This window comes from Triticum urartu, chromosome 6 (assembly GCF_003073215.2).
Source record: "Triticum urartu cultivar G1812 chromosome 6, Tu2.1, whole genome shotgun sequence".
Lineage (NCBI taxonomy): Eukaryota > Viridiplantae > Streptophyta > Magnoliopsida > Poales > Poaceae > Triticum > Triticum urartu.
In genome coordinates, this window is record NC_053027.1 from 31,590,143 (window position 1) to 31,613,010 (window position 22,868).

Below are 22,868 nucleotides of genomic sequence, written 5' to 3' on the forward strand. Positions count from 1 at the left end.
CATATCCAATTCAATCAAAGAGAACTTTGTTACACCATAGTGTCCCCGGTCCAATTATTGATCAGATATGAAGCACAGTTCATCGATTCTCCCTCCAAGCTACAGAGGAAAGCAGTTCTTTTCTAGAGATTCGCCTTCTCATGCCCGATCACTTCCAAGTATCAGGATTATTGTGGGGAATCCCCTCTCTAGATGAGTTCAAGCATTTGCGACTTTGCTAAATTTCCTGAATGGGGAATCAGGAAGATGCAAGCACTAGAGATGTTGAAACAGGTCAGAGCCTTTAAGCAGACAATTTAATTTCTTCAAGATTTTGGCCAGCTACAGAATCTCAGGAAGCTGAATATTGATCTTAGCGATGATCAAAAGGCCACTGAAGATTCAGAGTAGTGCATGAAAGCTATTGCATCTTCTCTATCAACTAGGCACAGACAATCTGCGTCCTTGATCTATCTGGAATTGTGATTGCAGCTTATTACTGGAAGAATGGTGCCCTGCTCCGCTTGGCCTCTAAAATTGGATGTTACAGTCAACCTTCCCGCGGGTTCCAAATTGGATGAGCGCCCTCGTCAACCTTAAGCAGTTACAGTTCGAACTGCAGAGGGTCAAGCATGAAGACCTCTGCATCCTTGGAGGCTTACATGCTCTCCTAATTCAGACACTAATAGGTGAAATGGGATTCCCATGCTTGAGGAATTCTGCTTACAGCATGAACGGTGGATTAGAAATCGAGAACCTCCCCTGCGGTGTGCGGTCTCACGACCGCCACATGCAAGTGTGGAGCATATAAAGAAGATTGCATTGCACTCTTGAGGCCACGATGGCGCCTGTGGAGGGAGCACTCAGCACAAACCCCAGGTTCCCCATCTAAGTTCTAATCTAACCTCATAATCCATGTACATACTTAGCTAATTCTGCGTGCCTATATCTATAGTTCTCCTTTGTTGCCTGCTCAAGTGTTTTTTTCAAGTGAAGTGACGTACTAATTATTGAGTGACCATCATTTATCTTTTAATTGGTCATTTTCCTCGAACAAAACTGTCTGACAAGCTATAAACCAAAGAATTTTCATGCCACTGTTCTAAACAGTTTCTCAAACTAAACAGCTCAGAAGCTCTTATCAGTTATACATAGTTTTGACAGTTTGACTTACCATCGCTTGTGGTCATTTGCAGTACTACTCTCCGCAGATCGCTAGAGCACCAGCATCTCTTACACCTGTAGTCTGCACATTCTAAGCCTTCATCACCACATAAGTTGATTCAGAAACTTGCCAGCCCAATCAACAAAGCACATATGGTGTACAAGATCAAAAAAGGGGAGTTAACAGCTGATGTAAAACTTGTACTCCCTCCGTCCGGAAATACTTGTCCTAAAAATGGTTGTGTCTAGACTTATTTTAGTTATAGATTCATCCATTTTATCCATTTTTAAGACAAGTATTTCCGGACAGAGGGAGTATGTAAGAGCAAGTAATACTCTACATATGAAACCTAATGAGTTATCAGCACCCGAATTTATTAGATCATGGGAAGGGGAACTAGCAGGACTCCCACGAAAATAAAGTTCCAATTTTACTATCTTTCATGAAACATATGTAGCCATAAATATGCATGACATGACAGAAAAAAAGGATGGACGCAATTGTCTCTGACCAAATTTCAACATCACTCTGTTCAAAAGATACTGCTATATTCCTGACAGCCGTTCAAATTATCAGGCATATTTTGGCTCATGTGCTCACAAGCTTCTGGAAAACATGGAGGCAGATGTGTCGATTCGATGGTCAATCATTATTGTTTGATGGATAGCAAGAGGCAGAGCCACAGAGGGTCACCAGCAACTGTCGTAACACGGTTAGTTTCAGCAGCATTCATTTGAGTTAGTTATGCTGTTCATAAAGATCTCCTTGATAGCAGGAAGTGGCAACAGTTCTAGCAAAGTGTGAGAAAAAGACAAGCATCATCCTTCCTCTCCATGCATGGGAATTCGTATAATGGTGCTATCCCAATATTGCATCAAAAGAACTTCTTATTACTCTCTTACAGTATAATGTGGTGCTGAACTGCTAGGAGAGCAAACTCAGCAAGGAATTTGCTAATTCGTATTAGAGATTGAGATTTTCAGCCAACCAAGGATGAACGATGAAGCTATGAGAATGAATTTATTATACCAAATTGTAGACTTCATTAGAGAATGATTAATTACCATTGAAAAGGGCACACAAGTATGAAACTAAGAGCAGGTACCTAATACACCAGAAACGTTTATACATATATAATGTAATAAAACAGAGCAACACCCCAGTGTCATCTCAATAATATGGCGGACTGTGAGTTGCAACAAAGATGTACAAACTGAAATAAAAGTATTGAATATTACACCAAAGTTTTAAAACTGAGTTGTAAATGGCATGAGAAAATCACACAAAAATGACTTTTATTGCCACTGCAATTTTTTCTCGTTGAATTGCTGTACAATAATACAATCAGACAGATATAAATTTCTTCAAAAAATTGAAGAAACATCACCTCCCATGAGGCGAAAGTATTTAACACCCAAAAGTCCTAGTAAAACCACACAAAATTGAACAGAAACAAGCAAGAGTAATGATGCGAGCATCTGATAACTCAGTTTGTGTCTCTGTACCTGAAGAGCAGTTTACAAGAAGAGAAGTAGGACAAGTTAATACTTATACGTCATTAAAGAGAGACAACCTTGTTTGCACATATTGTACGTACTTCTCGATATATAGATCAAGAAAAAAATGGTCTATATGACCTTTGATCAGTTCACCAAAAAATATAGTTGATAACATATCCAATGGACTCAATGAATAATCATGCGACAGATATGTGGATCAATGTTCACCCAAAAATGGTCTATACTACATGTTTCCATTCAAATGTAAAGAAGAAAGGGAATATATAAACTAACTTGCTGCTAGCAACTTCAGTGAGTCCACGGGCACAACGCGGTCATCATACCATAATCAGCCGTAAACATCATGGTTGGTGGCCATTGCCAAAGGTCTTCTCACATTATGAAGTGGTGAATATCTCGTATATGTCCATCATTAGAGCAGACAAGGAAAAAGGCATTGAGATTAATTTATTAGGTCAAATCAAGGCTGAAAAAACTAATATAATTTGCAGCTTAGTTGAGGCCAAATGCACAGCCCCATTGAAGAAGGCAGCCATAGAGAAAACACAGATAGTCGTTCATCAGAATAGCGCACAGTCAGACATATACTACGGGTACAAGTTCCTCCAAGAATTACTAGTAAGAGAAGTGGCCTTCATTTTAGACGTACTACAAATAGAAAAGATTGGGAGATGTAACCCACAAAGAAAAGTTCAGGCCTCGATTAGCAGTTCAGAGTAATTTTCCGGGAGTAACTCCTTATATTCCTGGCCTTTCCCCCCGACACAAGTGCAGTCAACAAGCTAGCAGTGGAAGCTTCAAGGGTGAACCTCCTCTCATCAATTTTAGACAGATAAGTCCCAGCCCTAAGAATCTCCTCTTTCTGAAGTAAGCTTCTAACTATAGCATTCAGCATACGGGAGTCGGCAGCACATCCATTCTTCTCCATAGAAATGAATAGATCATCAGACTCTTGTAGAGAACCTTCTTCTATAAGTTTTTGTATCATTAAGCTATATGTAACAACATCGGGCACTAATCCTTTGGCCCAGATACCATCAAACAAATCTTTGGCTTCTTCCTTCCTGCCACCTTGAAGCAACGCACCAATAATAATATTAAAAGTGATAACAGACGGCTTAACCTTCCCATCCAACATTTCCCAGAAAACAACCAATGCATCATCTATCCTTCCATTCTTAGAGTAACCATCTATCAGTCTGCTATAGGTGATAACATCTGGTTCCATGCCAATTGAGACCATATTGTCAAGTAATTTCCTCACTTCATCCATCTTACCAACAAACAAGTATCCACCTATCAGTGTGTTATAAGTACACACGTCAGGCTTAACACCCATGTGTCCCATCAGGTCAAAGATATCTTGGGCTTCCATAACCCTTTCATTTTTGCAAAGGCGGTCCATAACTGTGGTGAAAAACAAGGTATCAGGATAGATGCCGCGATCGAACATTTCAGAAAATAGTTCATGAACCTTCACCCATTTGCCATACGTACAAAAACCACTAATAAGGGGGGGTGAAAACTATGATATTAGGAGCTAATCCTTCCGTTATCATTTGACTGAATTGCGACATAGCATCATCCATTCGGCCAATGCTGCAAAGTAAGTTTATTACCGTTCCGTAGTTCACAACATCAGGGTTCAATCCTTGCTGCCGCATTTTTGTAAATATATGCATTACCTCACCAACCATTCCTTCTTTAGCATATACAAATATGAGTATGTTGTAGACATGATGATCTGGTGAGATACCATTTCCCACCATCAAATCAATGAGACAATGCATACCATGCAAAGATCGTTCCAGAGCATACCCATGAAGCAGAATGCTGTAGGTAGTAACAGTCAGTTTTTGGCCCAAATCGATCAGAGAATCAAAAATCTTCCTAGCTTCCGTGCATCTTCCGCTCTTGCAAAGATAATCCATCTGTATATTGTAAGTTATCATATTTGGTTGAACACAATTTCTAGACATTTCGTTGAAAACCCGTTCCACCTCTTTGCACTGTCCTGATGAATAATATCCATGTATTAGACTAGTATATGTGGCAGTATCTGGGAGAATTCCTCTATCAAACATCTGTCTAAGAACCTCCTCAGCCTTGTCCATCGCATGAACCTTGCACATGCCAGAGATGATTGAGTTGTAGGTCACAACATCCGGCAAAATTTCCCTCTGTAGCATTTCACAAAATAGGCTGTAAGCCTTGCCTGCCTCACCCTCTTTCAACAGGCCATGAACTACAGTGTTATAGGACACCACATTAGGTTGGCAGCTACCTCCATGGTCAACCATGATGTGAATCAGCTCGAGAGCCTCTTGGCTTCTTTTCTCATTGCAGAGACCCTTGAAAAGAATACTGTAGGAGAAAATGTTCGGTACGCAGTTAAACATGGGCATTATTCGGAGTACGATTTCCATTGCATAGCTGGTCTTCTTCCTGGCGCAGATGGCTTTGAGTAGGTGGCTGAAATTGACGATGGCTTCTGCTGCAAATCCCAACTTAATGACGTGTCCCATGGCTGCGTGTCCAAGGTCCAAGCGGCCAGCACGGCAGCAGCAGTCGACTAGAATGCCATAGGTGATATTGTGGGGAGGCACCTTGGCTCTTGCAACACGGTTGAAGAGGAAGATGCCGAGCGCAGGGCAATCACGGCCGACCACGGTGAGGAGGCAGTTAATGGCGCGGACCGAGGAAGGCCAGCAAGCTGGATCAATTCGTCGAACAGGTTGAGTGCGTCGTCAGTGCCAATGTGTCCGGCACGGTACCGGTCTAGAATTTTCCGCTCCAAGATGCGTCTGCCGACAGGGGGAAAGCGGCGGCTCATAGCTCCACCTGGCCTGAAGAAGGCCTCGCCACCGCTCACCACCTACCGGACCGGATCGGCGCAGCCTGGGCGATAACCTGGGATAGGAAATAACGAGAGCAGAGTTAGGAGGACAGGCTTGCTCCATGGACGGCGGCGCGGCTCGCCGCAAGGATGTTCACCATCGAGCTACAGCGGCTGTAGGAGGTACACTGAGACGTACCGGAGATCTGGCTGCCGGCGAGATGGCGACGGCGCTGGGGAGGGGGACGAGGAGGAGATCTCCGCTGCTCGCTGCTGACACTCGCTGCCCTGACGCTGGGGAAGACGAGACAGCCCTCCGCCGTGCACTGCCTCCCCGGCGCCGGCGAGGACGGGCCGGCCCTCGCCGCTGGTTGGCTCTCTCCAGAAGGGAAGTGGGTTTGCAGCACACCTCTGTACCGTGAAATAACGGGGAAGACTAGTATAGGATCTGGACTACTACATGTGCGATCTACGATCTGTCACTACGGGCCTTTGGATGTGCAATGTGTGGCTCAGATATAGGCAGGTACATTTTCAGCCAACGCGGCGGTTCATTTCTCATTTACTCCCTCCATTTCAAAATAGATGACTCAACTTTGTACATGAAACGGAGGGAGTACATCCCTGCACATAATCAACTTTGATGAAATCCCCCCTTCAGCCAGCTCTTCGTCATCCTTCATCCCGTCGGCGGCGGCTTGCTTTATTCCCATCCATCTCTTCCCCATCCCCATCCTCTCACGTAGGCGGCGATGGGATTGTCCAGCTAGACAGGATCTGTATGTAATTCTGGACGCCGAAACCCCCTCGTGTCAACGGCGGCGGCTCTTTTTCTAGCCAGCTCTTCTCTCACTACTAGGGAAAACCTTATACACAGAATCTTAGCAGCAGCGCGGTCTAAAAACAGGCGCTACTGCTAATTACCAGTAGCGAGCTTCAGAAAAGAGCGTTACTAATGACTGAGTAGCAGTAGCGCTCTAGGTGAAAAGAGTGCTACTACTATAATTGCCACGGTGTTGCCTCCAGGTTAGATATAGTAGTAGCACCCTTCCCGTGGACGCGCTACTGCTAAAGAACTTAGTAGCAGCGGTTTTCCTCAAAACTCGCTACTGCTAAGTATCACCGCAACTAATTAAGTTTAGTCTCATACTGCTAAGCGAACAAGGTGTTTACCACCTTAAATATGTTGCTTCTCAACCTATCTCGAGCACTTGCTCTTCATTGAACTATATGTGTATGATTTATGGTTGCAATATGAATCCTCGCCTATACCTATACAGGTACAGTGAGGATTCATGTTGACTATTTAGATTATACACAAAAAGATCAATGATGACCAATGTATATTTTTGATGTTTTTACTAAACAAAAGAAATAACTGCTTCCATTAGCAGTAGCGGTTTTCTCTAAAACGCGCTATAGATAAGTTAGCTATAGCGCGTTTTCCGTACGAGCGCTACTGCTAGTTCGAGTTAACCACCCCCCGAATCAAAATTTCTCTAAGTCCTCCTCCCCCCCTCCCGGCCTGTTCCCCTACTCCTGTCGCCGCCGCCCGAGCCCGAGCGTGCCTGCCCTCACCGCCGCCGCCGCCCGCCCTCAACCTCACCGCCGCCGCTCTCGACCACACTGTCGCCGCCCTCGACCTCACCGCCGCCGCCCTCGACCGAGCCCGCCACCCAGGACCGCCGCCTCCCGATCCCGAGCCCGCCCTCGCCGCCCCTCCGTCGCCGCCACCGTCTCTCCCTCTGTAAGCCCCCACCCCTCCCCCACCCCCTCTCTCTTTGCTTAGTTAGTAGATGATTTTAGTAGTAGTAGATGTTAATTTAGGGTTCATAGATAATGATTTTTAGAAGTAGTGGATATTAATTACTAGTAGTGATGGTAAACTAGTTGTATAATTAGCAGTAGTAGATGTCAATTAGTAGTAGATGTAGTAGTTAGATGTTAATTAGTAGTAGTAGATGTGCTAGTTTCTTTCTATTTATAGTAAGTTTATATTTAGTAAGAACGAGTTGAATTAATAGAACTAGTTTAGTTTTAGTTGAACTAGTTAAGTTTTAGTTGAACTAGTATAGTAAGTAAATTAATAACTAGTTGAACTACTTCATTTTTAGAAAGAACTATTTTTTTTCTTTTTATACTAAGTTTATATTTAGTAAGAACTAGTTGAACATGCCATATTTGTTGTTATTTTTTAGTTTAAGCAATTATTTCATGTTTTGGTTACACCTCCGAGTGGGCTATGTTTTGCCGGAGTGTTGATTAATTTCTGTTCTGGCAAATTTCAGGCGCTTGATATGTCCTTTTTTAGCAAAGATCATGCCGGATTTTTCCGTGAATTCTGGCATGACTTGTGCTAGAATATGTACAAGTTTAATCTTTGAATTATGAACATAGGAAATGTCATACTCGGACGACGACAGTCTCCCGGGGGAGTGCAACTGGTGCCACGATGATCGAGGTATGTGCGACAGGTTCGTTGAGCTGGATGAAGATCGGCGCTTCAGCATTAAGCTCGAGGAGACCTTCGATGTTGAAACGGTACGCAACAACGACAAGTGTTTTTTTTCGTAATTAAGCATGACTTCAACTATTTCAACGTCTAATTTTCATCTTTTATAATTCGACTAGCTTATCCCATGCCATGCAAGACGCTATGTCTTGGAGAGGATGGGTTTTGAAGACCATGAAAATTATAAAACAAAGAAAATACACCTAAGGACCCATCATGATATCGATTTTGAAGTAAATCTGTACAATTCTTAGAGCGTAACCCATTTTGGTTGCCAAAATTGGGAAGCACTTTGCAAAATGTATGGTTTTTATGAGGGTATGATTGTCACCATGGATCTTGGTAATCCTGACATCGAGCAAGACAATATGGACATTTGGGTCCTTATTGATACGCTTCCGATTCTACCGCAATGTGAGTTTCTCAAACATAGTTATTAACTAATTTATATTGTTTATTTCAAAATAGTTGAAAGCTTATTTCCATTGACAGCTTATTTTGAATCTTCAAAGAATGTGCAGAAGATGGTAGACAAAACCCACTACATTGATGACTCCGAATTAACTTATAAGGAGAAAAGTCATCTGATTGCTTATTGTACTTTTCTTGAGAATTACAATACCTATTATCGAACTCCTCCAAATTATGGTGAATACGTGCCACTAGTGCACGTGTTGAACCGCGGTAACTTCAATGGAGATACCCTGGTAAGATTTTTTACTATTACGACATCCGTGCATCTTTTGCATACTTCTAAAACTAGTACATCATTGCTAACTACGAAGTTATTACTATGTTTCAATGTGTTAGAGTTGATGATGTGAGAAATACTTATGATTACGACTAATGACCAATGATATGATGATGATGATGATGATAAGTTGTTAATGATATGATGATGATGATATTTATTATATCATAGGGTGAAAGAACCGCGGATTAGTTTCAAGTGGATGTCCATCCACTTAAAACTAGTCCACACGGTTCTTTTACCCCGTGATGTAATAACTCATTATGATGTAAAAACAATTTTTAAATTTCTGTTGTATGAAAACTTGTGTAAAGGTGTACGAATACAACATGAAATAAAATACGAAATAATAGTAACAGCGCGGGCAGAGAGAAGCGCTACTACTAATTACCAGTAGCGCTCCTCCGGGAACTCGCTACTACTAAGTCGATTTAGCAGTAACGTGAGAGGAGGCACGCTACTACTACACGTTAGTTGTAGCGCCTTATCAGTAGCGCATAACCCCGCGCTACTGATAGGTCTAAAACCCGCGCTGCTGGTAGGCTTTTCTCTAGTAGTGTCTGTCCGCTAACCCTAACCATGAAATCCCCTCCCAACACCATGTACTGATCTGTTCCCTACTAGTGTTGAAGAGTACCTTGCGAGGGCGGTGGCGGCACAACATGTCATGTTCAATATTCCAAGGAAGTCACGGTTAGTACAGTCCTGCTTGATTCGTTAATCACTCATTTTAGTTTAGTAGACTTGCCTGATATGAGCTGCACTTCTCTAATATGGATCCAGTTCCTCACCAGATATGTGGCAAATTTTGCATTTTTATTTGATAGGGGTAGCAAAGAAGTGAAGGTAACATAATTTTCTTATTGTTGCTAGTAGTAAAACCGACTACAACATTGTTGCGTTTAACAAAACAAAGTTGTTTTTCTAATAAAAATAGTTGATTTTCATTTTGCAGGGTTCGTTTTATAAACCAGTGTGTGATGAGGCGCTTAAACCAACCATAGGCATGAAATGATATTGCTGCTGTAGAGGCATTTTACAAGAAGTATGCACATCATGTGGGATTTGGTGTCCGCCTTGGGGCGCAAAGGTTGGTGAAAAATGTAATTCAATTGAAGCGTTTCTTATGCTCAAGGGAGGGATACCGGTCCTCGAAAGGTACTTGTATTGTTAATTGCTTGGATAAAAATCCTCCAAATAAAAGATGCAAGGTCAAAATCACTAGGTGTGGATGTGAAGCTCACATTTATGTCAATCGGGACAAGTGCGGAAAATACAAGATAGCTTCAATGACTGAACACCACAATCATGAACTAGTGTCTCCTAGCAAGCAACACTTGATAAGATCAAATAGGAAAGTAAGTGACAAGGTGAAGTCAGTACTATTTGATTGCCACAAAGCTAGCACCGGTCCAGCCCAAGCATATAGGCTACTTCATGTTCGTGCAGGGGGGGTTTCAAGATGTCGGGTGTACCAAGAAAGACTTACAGAATCACTAGTCTATGTTCAAAAATAAAATCAAGAATTGTGATGCTCAAATGCTAGTGGACTAATTTGGTAGACTGAAGGAACTCAACCCTGGATTTTTCTTTGAGTATGAAGTCGATGAAACTGGTACATTATTGCGTTTGTTTTGGGCAGATCCAACCAGCATGAAAAATTACAGTCATTTCCATGATGTGTTGTCCTTTGATTCCACATACAACGCGAACCAATACGACTATATTTTCGCGCCTTTCACTGGTATCAACCATCATATGTAGAGTGTGTTTCTAGGTGCTGGTTTCTTACTCAATGAGACGGCCAAGGACTACCTCTGGTTGTTTGACGTTTTTCTCAAATGCATGGGCGGGGTTGCGTCTGGCGTTATCATAGCAGATCAGTGTGATAGCATGAGGAAAGCTATTGAGGCACTTCTACCTAATACCACACGTCAGTTGTGTATGTGGCACATTATGCGGAAGGTTCCTGAGAAGATCGCTCCTGAACTGAGAAGCGATGAATTATTCTATAAGAGAATGGATTCTTGTGTATGGAATTCTGAGACACTTGAAGAATTTCAAGAAAGTTGGAAGTCTTTAATATCAGATTTTGGCTTACAAGACAATACATGGTTTGCAAAATGTTACTCGATCCGTGGGTCATGGGTGCTAGCATACTACATGGACACCCCCTTGCTGGTATTCTCAGAACCACCTCTAGGTCAGAGAGTGAAAACTCATTTTTCCAGAATTTCATCCGGTGCAAGCTCGCTTTTATTGAGTTTTTTCTTAGGTTCGACGCAGCCTTGAAAAGTCAGAGGCAAGAGGAGTTGATTGCTGACCGCACAAGCATTCATACGACACCTAGCTTGCTGACATGTTGGGAAGTGGAAAGACAAGGCAGCATGATATTCACTCATGAGGTCTTTGCCTTGTTTCAGTCAGAAGTACTTGTTGCTAGAGAGCATTGTGATGTCCAGGACACAACAACTGTGGGGGATGTCAAGATCATGTTGATTAGCGATCAAAGTCATTGGAAAAACAAGGTTAGAGAGGTATGTTTGGAAACAACAACCATGATTGCTAAATGTTCTTGCAAGCTCTTCGAGTCAAAGGGCATTGTGTGCCCGCATATCGTACGTGTCTTGAGGGGTGCAAAGATAAATGAGCTTCCAACCTTTTATGTACTCAAAAGATGGGAGAAAATGTGCAAAAGGTAATTTCTTCTTCCATAGTTATAGTTTTTTTGGAAGATTTAAGGCTTCTTACATTGTTATATTTCTCTGTAGGGATGTTGTCTACGATGATGAAGGAAATCCACTTGAAGATAATCCCATTGATTGTGTTGACATGGATACAAGAAGAAAGATCTCTGCGGCAAGGGACAAATTAGAACATATCATCAGGTGTGCTAAAAAGTCGAGCGGAGAACTTGACTTACTCAATATGGGTTTGTACAATCTCGAATCAGCTATCTTGCAATCCGCCCCTGATCGATGTACCTCAGACTACACAAGAAGAGCAAGAATCATTCGTTGGTAGCACCATACCCACCCAAGTTGATATCCTAACACCAACTAACGTCAACGCGAGGGGTACATGCTCCAGAATGAAGGGCCATAGACACTAGCAGAAAACAGGGCTTTGGTCTAGGCCGGGTAAGCCCATTAATCCCGGTTCACTCACGAACCGGGACCCATGGGGGCATCGGTCCCGATTCATGAAGCCAGGGTGCCGGCCGGACCTCGTGTGGCATTGGTCCCGGTTTGTCTGGCCCCTTTAGTCCCGATTCCATACACGAACCGGGACCAATGGGCCTCGCTCCTGGCCCACAACCATTGGTCCCGGTTTGTGGCTGGAACTGGGACCAAATGGGGTCCTTTAGTCCCGGTTCAAGCCATGAACCAGGACCAATGAGATGCCTATATATACCCCCTTGCCCGCGAGCAGAGCAGTGGAGTGCTCTGTTTTTTTGGCCGACCGTGGGAGCTTTGTGGTGCTCTAGCTCACCTCCTATGCACATGAGGTGTTCGATGAAATGCCCGAGCCACACTTAAGCTTTTTCCTCTCGAAGCTCTTTGTGCAATCTCCATTTTCCTCAAGATTTGTTTAGGTTTGGTGGTCCGTCCTGTCCCGGCCCCGTCCTCACCGCCGTCGATCGCCCACGCCGATATCGTCGCCGGCACCACCATGGTGAGCTGCTACCTCTTGAGCACTGCGTTGGATTTCCCCGAAGAGGAGAGGATGATGCAGCAAAGTAGCGTAAGTATTTCCCTCAGTTTTTGAGAACCAAGGTATCAATCCAGTAGGAGGCCACGCGCAAGTCCCTTGTACCTACACAAAAAAAATAGCTCAACGCAACCAACGCGATTAGGGGTTGTCAATCCCTTCACGGTCACTTACGAGAGTGAGATCTGATAGATAATATTTTTGGTATTTTTGGTATAAATATGCAAGGTAAAATAAAAGGCAAAGAAAAAAAGCAGAGCAATAATAAAGTGATTGAAGATTAATATGATGAGAATAGACCTGGGGCCATAGATTTCACTAGTGGCTTCTCTCAAGAGTATAAGTATTTTTACGGTGGGTGAACAAATTACTGTTGAGCAATTGACAGAATTGAGCATAGTTATGAGAATATCTAGGTATGATCATGTATATAGGCATCACGTCCGAGACAAGTAGACCGACTCCTGCCTGCATCTACTACTATTACTCCACTCATCGGCCGCTATCCAGCATGCATCTAGAGTATTAAGTTAATGAAAACAGAGTAACGCCTTAAGCAAGATGACATGATGTAGAGGGATAAATTCATGCAATATGATAAAAAAAACCCATCTTGTTATCCTCGATGGCAACAATACAATACGTGCCTTGCTGCCCCTACTGTCACTGGGAAAGGACACCGCAAGATTGAACCCAAAACTAAGCACTTCTCCCATTGCAAGAAAAACCAATCTAGTAGGCCAAACCAAACTAATAATTCGAAGAGACTTGCAAAGATAACCAATTATACATAAAAGAATTCAGATAAGATTCAAATATTGTTCATAGATAATCTTGATCATAAACCCACAATTCATCGGTCTCAACAAACACACCGCAAAAATAAGATTACATCAAATAGATCTCCACGAGAGAGGGGGAGAACATTGTATTGAGATCCGAAAAGAGAGAAGAAGCCATCTAGCTACTAACTATGGACCCGAAGGTCTGAGGTAAACTACTCACACTTCATCGGAGAGGCTATGGTGATGATGTAGAAGCCCTCCATGGTGGATTCCCCTTCCGGCGGAGCTCCGGAACAGGCCCCAAGATGGGATCTCGTGGATACAGAAAGTTGCGGTGGTGGAATTAGGTTTTTGGCTCCATATCTGATCGTTTGGGGGTACGTAGGTATATATAGGAGGAAGGAGTACATCGGTGGAGCTTCGAGGGGCCCACGAGGCAGGGGGCGCGCCCTAGGGGGGCGCCCTCCACCCTCGTGACCGCCTCTCTTCTTTCTTGACGGAGGGTCCAAGTCTCCTGGATCATATTTGTTGAGAAAATCACGTTCCCGAAGGTTTCATTCCGTTTGGACTCCGTTTGATATTTCGTTTCTTCGAAACACTGAAATAGGCAAAAAATAGCAATTCTGGGCTGGGCCTCCGGTTAATAGGTTAGTCCCAAAAGTAATATAAAAGTGGAAAATAAAGCCCAATGTGGTCCAAAACAGTAGATAATATAGCATGGAGCAATCAAAAATTATAGATACGTTGGAGACGTATCAGGCATCCCCAAGCTTAATTCCTGCTCGTTCTCGAGTAGGTAAATGATGAAAAGAGAATTTTTGATGCGGAGTGCTACTTGGCATAATTTCAATGTAATTCTTCTTAATTATGGTATGAATATTCAGATCCGAAAGATTCAAGACAAAAGTTCATATTGACATAGAAATAATAATACTTCAACATACTAACTAAGCAATTATGTCTTCTCAAAATGACATGGCCAAAGAAAGTTCATCCCTACAAAATCATACAGTTTAGTCATGCTCCATTGCTCCATTTTTGTCACACAAGAATGCTCTCATCATGCACAACCCCGATGACAAGCCAAGCAATTGTTTCGTACTTTAGTAATCTCAAACTTATAAACCTTCACGCAATACATGAGCGTGAGCCATGGATATAGCACTATGGGTGGAATAGAATATGATGATGGGGGTTATGTGGAGAAGACAAAAAAGGAGAAGATCTCACATCAACGAGGCTAATCAATAGGCTATGGAGATGCCCATCGATTGATGTTAATGCAAGGAGTAGGGATTGCCATGCAACGGATGCACTAGAGTTATAAATGTATGAAAGCTCAACAAAAGAAACTAAGTGGGTGTGCATCCAACTTGCTTTCTCACGAAGACCTAGGGCATTTGAGGAAGCCCAATGTTGGAATATACAAGCCAAGTTCTATAATGAAAGATTCCCACTACTATATGAAAATGACAAAACAAGAGACTCTCTATCATGAAGATTATGGTGCTACTTTGAAGCACAAGTGTAGAAAAAAGGATAGTAGCATTGCCCCTCTTTATATATATATATTTTTGGGGGCCTTCTTTTTTTTCTTTGGCCTTTCTATCTCTTTTTTTATTGGAACAATTCTCTATTGAATGATGATCATCACACTTCTATTTATTTACAACTCGATACTAGAACAAAGTATGACTCTATATGTATGCCTCCGGCGGTGTACCGGGATATGCAATGAACCAAGAGTGACATGTATGAAAGAATTATGAACGGTGGCTTTGCCACAAATACTATGTCAACTACATGATCATGCTAAGCAGTATGACAATGACGAATGTGTCATGATGAACGGAATGGTGGAAAGTTGCATGGCAATATATCTCGGAATGGCTATGGAAATGCCATAATAGGTAGGTATGGTGGCTGTTTTGAGGAAGATATAAGGAGGTTTATGTGTGAAAGAGCGTATCATATCACGGGGTTTGGATGCACCGGCAAAGTTTGCACCAACTCTCAATGTGAGAAAGGGCAATGCACGGTACCGAAGAGGCTAGCAATGATGGAAGGGTGAGAGTGCGTATAATCCATGGACTCAACATTAGTCATAAAGAACTCATATACTTATTGCAAAAATCTACAAGCCATCAAAAACCAAAGCACTACGCGCATGCTCCTAGGGGGATAGATTGGTAGGAAAAGACCATCGCTCGTCCCCGACCGCCACTCATAAGGAGGACAATCAAATAACACCTCATGTTTCAAATTGTTACATAACGTTTACCATACGTGCATGCTACGGGACTTGCAAACTTCAACACAAGCATTCCTCAAATTCACAACTACTCAACTAGCACGACTTTGATATTATCACCTCCATATCTCAAAACAATTATCAAGCATCAAACTTTTCTTAGTATTCAACGCACTCAAAAGAAAGTTTTATAAATCTTGAATACCAAGCATATTATTATTAAGCAAATTACCATGCTATTTAAGACTCTCAAAATAATCTAAGTGAAGCATGAGAGATCAATAGTTTCTATAAAACAAATCCACCACCGTGATCTAAAAGATATAAGTGAAGCACTAGAGCAAAAACTATAAAGCTCAAAATATATAAGTGAAGCACATAGAGTATTCTAACAAATTCCAATTCATGCATGGCTCTCTCAAAAGGTGTGTACAGCAAAGATGATTGTGGTAAACTAAAAAGCAAAGATTCAAATCATACAAGACGCTCCAAGCAAAACACATATCATGTGGTGAATAAAAATATAGCTCCAAGTAAAGTTACCGGTGGAAGTAGACGAAAGAGGGGATGCCTTCCGGGGCATCCCCAAGCTTTGACTTTTTGGTGTCCTTGGATTATCTTGGGGGTGCCATGGGCATCCCCAAGCTTAGACTCTTGCCACTCCTTGTTCCATAATCCATCGAAAAAAAATTCACCCAAAACTTGAAAACTTCACAACACAAAACTCAACAGAAATCTCGTGAGCTCCGTTAGCGAAAGAAAACAAAAGACCACTTCAAGATACCGTAATGAAATCATTCTTTATTTATATTGGTGTTAAACCTACTTTATTCCAACTTCTCTATGGATTATAAACTATTTTACTAGCCATAGATTCATCAAAATAAGCAAACAACACACGAAAAACAGGATCTGTCAAAAGCAGAACAGTCTGTAGTAATCTGTAACTAACGCAAACTTCTGGAACTCCAAAAAATCATCCAAAATAGGACGATCTAGGCAATTTGTTTATTGATCAGCAGCAATTGGAATCACTTTTTTTATCACGTTCTGGTGATTTTTAATAAAATTTTTCGTGAACCGAAAGTTTCTGGAAATTACAGCAAGATCAAATAACTATCATCCAAGAAGATCCTATAGGTTTAACTTGGTACAAACACTAAATTAAAGATAAAACCACATCTAAACAGAAGGTAGATGGATTATTTATTCCTTAACAGAAACAAAAGCAAAAATATTAAAATAAAATTGGGTTGCCTCCCAACAAGCGCTATCGTTTAACGCCCAAGGATAGATCTAGGTATTGCCATCTTTGGTAGGCAATCCATAAGTGGATCTCATGATAGATTCATATGGTAATTTTATTTTCTTCCTAGGGAAGTGTTCAATTCCCTTCTTTAATGGAAATTGAAATCTAATATTCCCTTCCTTCATATCAATAATTGCACCAATCGTTCTAAGGAAAGGTCTACCAAGAATAATAGGGCAAGAACGATTGCAATCTATATCAAGAACGATAAAATCTATGGGCACATAATTCCTATTTGCAACAATAAGAACATCATTAATTCTTCCCATAGGTTTCTTAATAGTGGAATCCGCAAGATGCAAGTTTAGAGAGCAATCATCAAAATCGCGGAAATCTAGCAAATCACACAAAGTTTTGGGAATAGTGGAAACACTAGCACCCAAATCACATAAAGCATAAAATTCATGATCCTTAATCTTAATTTTAATAGTTGGTTCCCACTCATCATAAAGTTTTCTAGGGATAGAAACTTCCAACTCAAGTTTTTCTTCATAAGATTGCATCAAGGCATCAACGATATGTTTAGTAAATGCTTTATTTCAACTATAAGCATGTGGAGAATTTAGCACGGATTGCAACAAGGAAATACAATCAATTAAATAGCAACTTTCATACTTAAATTCCTTGAAATCCAATATAGTGGGTTTAGCAACATCTAGGGTTTTACTCTTTTCAATCCCACTTTTATCAATTTCATCATCAAGATCTAAAAACTCCGAATTTTTGGAATGCCTTATAGGTAAAGGTGGATCATATTCAGTTTCATCAAGATACATATTGCAAAACAAAGATTTAATAGGGGACACATCAATTACTTTTAGATCTTCATCTTGATTTTCATAGGAATTGGAAGAACATGCTTTAATAAAGGCATCTTTCGTAGCACGCATCCTAGCGGTTCTTTCCTTACACTCATCAATGGAAACTCTCATGGCTTTGAGAGACTCATTGATATCATGCTTAGTAGGAATAGATCTAAGCTTTAAAGAATCAACATCAAGAGAAATTCTATCAACGTTCCTAGCCAATTCATCAACTTTAAGCAATTTCTCTTCAAGCAAAGTATTGAAATTCTTTTGCGAATTCATAAACTCTTTAACAATAGTCTCAATTTCAGAGGGCATCTTATTAAAATTTCCGTAAGAGTTTTTGTAGGAATTTCATAATTATTAGAAGGATTACTAGGATAAGGCCTAGGATTAAAATTCCCTCTATACACGTTGTTACCAAAATTATTCCTAGCAACAAAATTCACATCCATAGATTCATTATTATTCTCAATCAAAGTAGACAAAGGCATATCATTAGGATCAGAAGAAACACTCTTAGTAGCAAATAATTTCATAAGTTCATCCATCTTTCCACTCAAAACATTGATTTCTTCTATCGCATGCACTTTTTTATTAGTAGATCTTTTAGTGTGGCATTGAGAATAATTAACCATAATATTATCTAGGAGTTTAGTAGCATCTCCTAAAGTGATTTCCATAAAAGTACCTCCCGCAGCCGAATCTAAAAGATTTCTAGAAGCAAAATTCAATCCGGCATAAATTTTTTGTATAATCATCCACAAGTTCAAGCCATGAGTAGGACAATTACGTATCATTAATTTCATTCTCTCCCAAGCTTGTGCAACATGTTCATGATCAAGTTGCTTAAAATTCATAATATCGTTTCTAAGAGAGATAATCTTAGCGGGAGGAAAATACTTAGAGATAAAAGCATCTTTGCACTTGTTCCAAGAATCAATACTATTTTTAGGCAAAGATGAAAACCAAGCTTTAGCACGATCTCTAAGTGAAAAAGGAAATAGCTTCAATTTAACAATATCATTATCAACATCTTTCTTCTTTTGCATATCACATAAATCAACGAAGCTATTTAGATGAGTAGCGACATCTTCACTGGGAAGGCCGGCGAATTGATCTTTCTTAACAAGATTCAACAAAGCAGTATTGATTTCACAAGATTCAGTATTGGTAAGAGGAGCAATCGGAGTGCTAAGGAAATCATTATTGTTGGCATTGGTAAAGTCACACAATTTGGTGTTATCTTGAGCCATCGTGACAAGCAAGCAATCCAACACACGAGCAAACAAAAAGCAAGCGAGAAAAAGGCAAACAGAAAAGGAGAGGGCGAATAAAACGACAAGGGTGAAGTGGGGGAGAGGAAAACGAGAGGAAAATGGCAAATAATGTAATGCGAGAGATAAGGAATTGTGATGGGTACTTGGTATGTTGACTTTTGCGTAAACCTCCCCGGCAACGGCGCCAGAAATTCTTCTTGCTACCTCTTGAGCATTGCATTGGATTTCCCCGAAGAGGAGAGGATGATGCAGCAAAGTAGCGTAAGTATTTCCCTCAGTTTTTGAGAACCAAGGTATCAATCCAGTAGGAGGCCACGCGCAAGTCCCTCGTACCTACACAAAACAAATAGCTCAACGCAACCAACGCGATTAGGGGTTGTCAATCCCTTCACAGTCACTTACGAGAGTGAGATCTGATAGATAATATTTTTGGTATTTTTGGTATAAAGATGCAAGGTAAAATAAAAGGCAAAGTAAAAAAGCAAAGCAATAATAAAGTGATTGAAGATTGATATGATGAGAATAGACCCGGGGGCCATAGATTTCACTAGTGGCTTCTCTCAAGAGCATAAGTATTTCTACGGTGGGTGAACAAATTATTGTTGAGTAATTGACAGAATTGAGCATAGTTATGAGAATATCTAGGTATGATTATGTATATAGGCATCACATCCGAGACAAGTAGACCGACTCCTGCCTGCATCTACTACTATTACTCCACTCATCGACCGCTATCCAGCATGCATCTAGAGTATTAAGTTAATGAAAATAGAGTAACGCCTTAAGCAAGATGACACGATGTAGAGGGATAAATTCATGCAATATGATAAAAACCCCATCTTGTTATCCTCGATGGCAACAATACAATACGTGCCTTGCTGCCCCTACTGTCACTGGGAAAGGACACCGCAAGATTGAACCCAAAGCTAAGCACTTCCCCCATTGCAAGAAAAACCAATCTAGTAGGCCAAACCAAACTGATAATTCGAAGAGACTTGCAAAGATAACCAATCATACATAAAAGAATTCAGAGAAGATTCAAATATTGTTCATAGATAATCTTGATCATAAACCGACAATTCATCGGTCTCAACAAACACACCGCAAAAAGAAGATTACATCAAATAGATCTCCACGAGAGAGGGGGGAGAACATTGTATTGAGATCCAAAAGAGAGAATAAGCCATCTAGCTACTAACTATGGACCCGAAGGTCTGAGGTAAACTACTCACACTTCATCGGAGAGGCTATGGTGATGATGTAGAAGCCCTCTGTGGTGGATTCCCCTTCCGGCGGAGCTCCGGAACAGGCCCCAAGATGGGATCTCGTGGATATAGAAAGTTGCAGCGGTGGAATTAGGTTTTTGGATCCGTATCTGATCGTTTGGGGGTACGTAGGTATATATAGGAGGAAGGAGTACATCGGTGGAGCTTCGAGGGGCCCACGAGGCAGGGGGCACGCCCTCCACCCTCGTGACCGCCTCTCTTCTTTCTTGATGGAGGGTCCAAGTCTCCTGGATCATATTTGTTGAGAAAATCACGTTCCCGAAGGTTTCATTCCGTTTGGACTCCGTTTGATATTCCGTTTCTTCGAAACACTGAAATAGGCAAAAAACAGCAATTTTGGGCTGGGCCTTCGGTTAATAGGTTAATCCCAAAATTAATATAAAAGTGGAAAATAAAGCCCAATATGGTCCAAAACAGTAGATAATATAGCATGGAGCAATCAAAAATTATAGATACGTTGGAGACGTATCATGAGCCTCTTGATCTTATCTTCTTTCTAAAAGAAAAAAGTTCTTACTTGTATGATTTAGATAGATACTTGTGTAATTTTCTTACTTTTATTATTGTTTGTTATTATATAGTGCGATGGTTTTGGTATCCGCCTCCGTCGGCCCTCGTCCTGTCTATGATTCGGATGTGGTATATATTATCTTTTAAAACTATTTGGTTCATTTATTGTTTATGACAATTATGCCGACCAACGTGACATAGATTTTCTTTATCTTGGAGGTATGTGAACCAGAAATTCCAACCGACCCTATTGTCGAGAGGTTAAATTTAGTTGAAGAAGAAAACAATTACTTGAAGGAAAAAATAAAAAAATTGAGGAGGAGAAGATGATATTGGAGTTGCATGTTGCGAGTGTCGTCGATGATCACAAAATCAAGATGGACGCAGTGCGTTTGAAGATTAGAAAGATTAGAAAATATGCCATTCATACCGAGGCTTGGTATCATTATGCCGTTGGATCAATTGTTACCTTGGTTGCGATTACGATCACATTTGTTGTTGCATTGAAATGTTTTACACAGTTTCAATGTATGGTTTAATTAGATGCTCTGGAGAGCTATATGTTGTTCAATAAGTATGTACTTTGGTTTTAATGTGATGATGAACTTCTATTAATTTGGTCACTTATCTATCCATGATATTCTGTAATGGTTTTTGACACACTTAATTATATATAATGCACGCAGATGAACCGGCAATTGATGTATGGTGACAGATGCACCTCTGAGTACATTAAGGGCGTGCATAATTTTCTCGAAGTGGCTGAGGCAAACAAGCAGAATGGTTTTATGTGTTGTCCATGCCCTAGATGTGGGAATACAAAGTCTTACTCTGACTTGAAAACCCTTCACACCCACCTTGTTTATAAGGGTTTCATGCCACACTAGATGGCACAAGCTAGGCTAGCTTTATTTTTCTTTCTCATGAAGAACATGTGCCAACACTAGATGGGTTGCATTGGCTCTGTAAGCCCACACCAAACGACCATGGACACTTGATACGCCCTGCAAGGCCCAAATGCCCTAGGTTTAAGCCCCTATAAATTGGGTGCACCGCCCATCAAGTGAGAAACGAGAATAGTGCCAACCCGCCGCCGCCACCGTTCCAAGCCCCCGCCGACCAACACCAGCAAGTATGCCTCCCACTCCACACCTCCTACCCCCGCCCCATCCCGCACCAACTACCCAGCGATCACTGATTGCTACCCTTTTTTATCCGCATGGATCACCGACCAGCCGTTGCCGTCTACGAGAGGAGGGCGATGGCCGACACCAACCGTTGCAAGTGAGTGGCCTCTGTTTCCTCCCCCAATGCCCCTAGATCCCAGCGTTCCTCTTCTTCTGCTATATCTGGGGCCTGTGCTGCTTTTCGTTCCCTTCCGCAGCTAGATCTTGGTTTTGTTGCCCATTTGGTTTGGTTTCTCATGCTTGCTCTTGCTCTGCACCGCAGCTTGAAGGTGGTCGCCTTCGTCAAGGTAAAGCATGGCAAGTCACAGAGGGTCAGCGTGGTGGGGGACAAGGAATGTGTGCTCCGATTCCCGGTCTACGACATGCCTCACAGTCAGAGACGCTGCTTGTTCGTCAGATTCCCATTCCTGGCCTTTTTGATGGGTTGTGTTTGATTCCTGATGCGCTTGTTTTTGTTGGAATGTGCAGACGTCCTGTTCGATCTCGAGGCGGCCTCAGCCGTCCCCGCCGACCTCAAGAAAGACATGGCCGCCCAGAACATGAGCGGCGGTGTTTGATTCCTTCGTCGGCCACCATGGGCGTCAAATGTTGGGGTAACGTAGTAATTTCAAAATTTTCCTACGCACACGCAAGATCATGGTGATGCATAGAAACGAGAGGAGAGTGTGATCTACGTACACTTTGTAGATCGACAACGGAAGCGTTTGGTTGATGTAGTCGTACGTCTCCACGGCCCGACCGATCAAGCACCGAAACTACGGCACCTCCGAGTTCTAGCACACGTTCAGCTCGATGATGATCCCCGGACTCCGATCTAGCAAAGTGTCGGGGAAGAGTTCCGTCAGCACGACGGGGTGGTGACGATCTTGATGTACTACCGTCGCAGGGCTTCGCCTAAGCACCGCTACAATATGACCGAGGTGGAATATGGTGGAGGGGGCACCGCACACGGCTAAGGAACGATCACGAAGATCAACTTG

General features: G+C 41.8%; 1 pseudogene; it reads right to left on the minus strand.

Annotated features, from left to right (window-relative positions):
* Positions 1-3,096: 3,096 nt before the first annotated feature.
* On the minus strand, positions 3,097-5,934 carry LOC125512475 (annotated as a pseudogene).
* Between the last annotated feature and the right edge of the window lie 16,934 nt (positions 5,935-22,868).